Genomic DNA, 3,736 nt, shown 5'->3' with positions numbered 1-3,736 from the left:
CTCTTGTGTGTAAAATGCGTTCTTACTCAAAGTTCTGTATGTTGGGCTTACTAATGTTTGTGGCTTCTTTAAATTTTTTAGCTTGTGCTTTGATAGCAAAATACTTGTTTGCTACTTAAATATAATAAGCAGTTCCTTCTTCAGTCATTAAAATCCCTTGAGTTTTCTAAGTGGCTTCCATTCCTGAATTATTTTCTTTACTAAGTCTTCTACAAGATTATTGAAGGGGAATGAAATAAGCATCCTGGCAAATTTTGAATCGGGATTAGAATGTGTAGGAGTGCCAGAAATGGTACAAAAATACCAAAGGTGGTGGCTTGTTTCTAGCCCAGGAGGCTACTCTCCTGCTGCATGATTATTCCTTGTCTCCCAGTACAGTTAGTAATTTTTTTTAATGGCTCTGGTATAATTATTGAAGTACAAAGTACAAGGCTGGACAGGGAATTTGCTTCTGTTATTGATGATGGCTGACAGGGCCATTTCTTATTTTTTCTTCAGCTCTTTGGAATCACTGGACTAAATTCAAGCAGGATTTGTCAGGAATATCTTCAGCCCGGCCTTTCTCGGTGCAGGTGCTCAAGGACTTAGTGAGAGGGGAGGTGGAGTGTTTTGATTTTATTTTCTGAGCTCTGGAGGGGTGGTTTGGCAACACGCATAGCTGTAGCAAAGCAAGTGCTGATCCTCCACGCTGATTTCTGTTGAAGGCTTGTATATACTCCAGGGAGGCTAACCTTGCACAGCACTGCTGTCATCACAAAATGTTTCTAGTGCGTGGTGGTTTTAAATAGGTAGGGTAAAGGTCTGCCACTAATACTGCTTGGGTGCTTGCTTTCTCTCTTAGAGTTTGGAGGCATCTACATTCATGGGATGGCTTTTCCACTAACAGTTTCCTCTTTAAAGAAAATATGTCCTGCTTCCTGCATTCACAATCCTACAGATTTTTGTTGGAAAAAAAAAATCCTACAGAAGCAGATGGGCGTGTGGAGATTAGCTCTATCTACTCAAGAAAAATACCAGAGAGCAGTAAATACTTTTAATTTCTGTTACTGTATCAAGTGCAATGTATGTTACTGTATTCTGATTTTGAGATGAACTGGTGCCAAATCAAATTTAAGACAGTATCTTTGGACCTCTCTACCATGACCCCTTAAAGAGCTAAGAGCTTGTGGCCGTACTGTGGTATTTTACAAGATACATACTGTATCTTACATACTGTGGTATTTTACAAGATACCCTCTGACTTTGTGCAGAGGGTATCTTGTAAAATATGGAGTTCACAGGGAAGAGGAGCAATGGATGTTGATCAACCTACAATGGAGCAGGTTTTTCTTCTGGTTAAGTAACTGCTTCCTGATTAAACCTCATCTTTAAAGTGACTCTTTCAATTTATCTTGCTGCTGCTTATGAGAAATGAGCACTAGGTTATAAACAAAAGAAGTAACTTTGAAAGTTAATTTTCTAAAGTCAGTAAGACATTGCAGCAGTGTAGATAAACCCCTTAAGATTAGAAAAAGTAGTTCACATCCAACAAATACTAAATTTTTAATTTTTATGGATTTATGCACACTGGCCACTGTAACAGTGTCTGACCCCAGGATCCTGCTGAGAATTCCAAGTCCAAGTAAAGGTTTCCAATTAGTCTTCTGTTAGCCCTTCAGTGGCAGCTCGAGCTGGGTGCATCCAGAGAGGGACCCTGATCCCCAAGTCCAATCTCTTAATTCTGGTCGGTGATCTCTTGATTTCTTACTGGTTTTCACTGTCCCTGGGCTGGCTTTCTTCTGAGGTTACTTCATTCTCTTGGAATTGTCTCCTTGGTCCTTATCTTCTTTATTCTGCTCATATCTGCTGAATTCAGCAAGTTCTTTGTTAGCAGCATTAGTTTTATCAAAAGTTTGTGCTTGGTCAGCTCTTGCAGCCTAAGGCTTCAGCTACTTTGGCTGCTAATGCTAAGCCAGTAATGCTCAATGAGACTATTCAGAGAGAATACAGTTAATCACATTTCTTCTATAATATTGATGATAGTTCTTTAATTTACTCCTTAAGACAATCAGTTGACAGCCTGAAACACCTGTATTTTAGAAGTGGAGAGAAACAGATGTCGCTAGGTACTTCTGTGTTAAAATGCCTAAGTAATCTTCACTTGCTTTTGCTATGACATTTTGTCTTTTCAAAAAAAAAAGAAGTGTTGTCTAGAGGTTTCTGCTCCATCTAATAATATTTTCAGTAATAAGAAAGTTGCAGTAACTGCCTTTCCAGTACATACATAGATGCTTTATGCAATTAAGGCACACAGAGTGTCAGGCAGCAGACTCTGGTAATGCCCAGGCCATTGCAGGGCTCAAGGGTTGCAATGCTTCTTTGCAAAGCTTAGCCACTATGACTTGGCAAATACCGAGGGGCTAGTATGATAGTAAATCGCATCTAAGATTATATGGAATGCATTTCTTTATACCATTTGGAGTGGTATGTAGTTTTAACACAGCATGAAGTATCAGTGCTGTATTATTGGCAAGATGTTCTTTTGCTATGTAGCTTTTTTCCCCTCCCAGACCAAACCACATATGACATTGTCACAATATATGTTCTGTTTTATGCCTGTGTAGTTTCTGAAGTTTGAAGTATATCTGAGAATAACTTGTTACCACAGTCAAAACCAGGTACCTGTTTCAATAGTCCCTTAACTGTATCAAGAAAACCTTTCAGCTGGTGCTTGCTTGAGGCTAAAGCAAGGCTGCTCTACTAGTTCTCAGTAAAGGCTGAGCAAGACACTGCAGCCCAAGTTTTGCTAGGTGTGTGCTAGGGAGGAGGTACAGCATTTGGGCATGAGATGGGAACAAAGATTGCAAACTACAGCCTCTGCAGGGGTGAGCTGGAACCTTGTCACCGTGCAGGTAAAGCTTGCTTGTAGGCAGCGGTCAGGGACTAGGTCAGGCTCACTCGCCCCCAGAACTGGTTCTGCAACCAATAAAAAGGCTGCGATTCTGCTGCTTGCAGAGCTGGCCCCAGCTGTGTATCCCTTCAGTGGCTAATTTTTTATTCCTCTGGTAGCAGCAACTGCTTCAAATCTAGCTGCAAAAGCACGAAGCAGACATACAACTTTAACTGGAGTGAGATCGTTCCCCAGAAGTTTTGTTGCTCAGAATAATGCACTGAACAGGCATTAGCTCCGTTTGCCAGGCCTGGTTTCCTACCTCTGTCAGAGCTGGAAACTGTAGACTAATTACATATATCATTATTACATATGCCGTTTGCCCTGATGTGCTCTCTGTAAAAGGGAGGTGATGTTATTGTAGGGCACAAGGGATCCTATAGCACTGAAACCCTGCAGTTAAAATATCCAGATCTGAAAATGACTGTATAATAGTCTCCTTTCCAACACTGCTTTAGATATAACTTCCTTTCCTGATGATATTTCTCAGCTAAAAGTTACAGTCAGCACATCTTTCATAAGAGTTGGAAGTGGGAGGTGCTTTGTATGCAGAGCCATTTTCACAAAATAATTTCTGCTTCGAAGCTGACAGATGTATCTTCCGCAAGTTAGCAATGTGTGTTGATAAAAACACAAAATTTAGAGTATTGACATTTTCCTACTTTGCTGTTTCAAGCCCAAAGAATATGTTGAGTTGTCAGTCAAATAAGTTTTTCTCACCTCTAGTAGTAGTTTGGTGTGACTCACAAAATGCATAAATCTCATCTGCTGCCACATCTTAACCTGGCTGCCAAGTGCTCTAGTACA

Source organism: Athene cunicularia (genome assembly GCF_003259725.1).
Source record: "Athene cunicularia isolate RWA chromosome 4 unlocalized genomic scaffold, athCun1 chr4_part3, whole genome shotgun sequence".
In the NCBI taxonomy this organism is placed as follows: domain Eukaryota; kingdom Metazoa; phylum Chordata; class Aves; order Strigiformes; family Strigidae; genus Athene; species Athene cunicularia.
The sequence above is the reverse complement of the archived record's forward strand: the minus strand, read 5'-3'. Positions refer to the sequence as shown.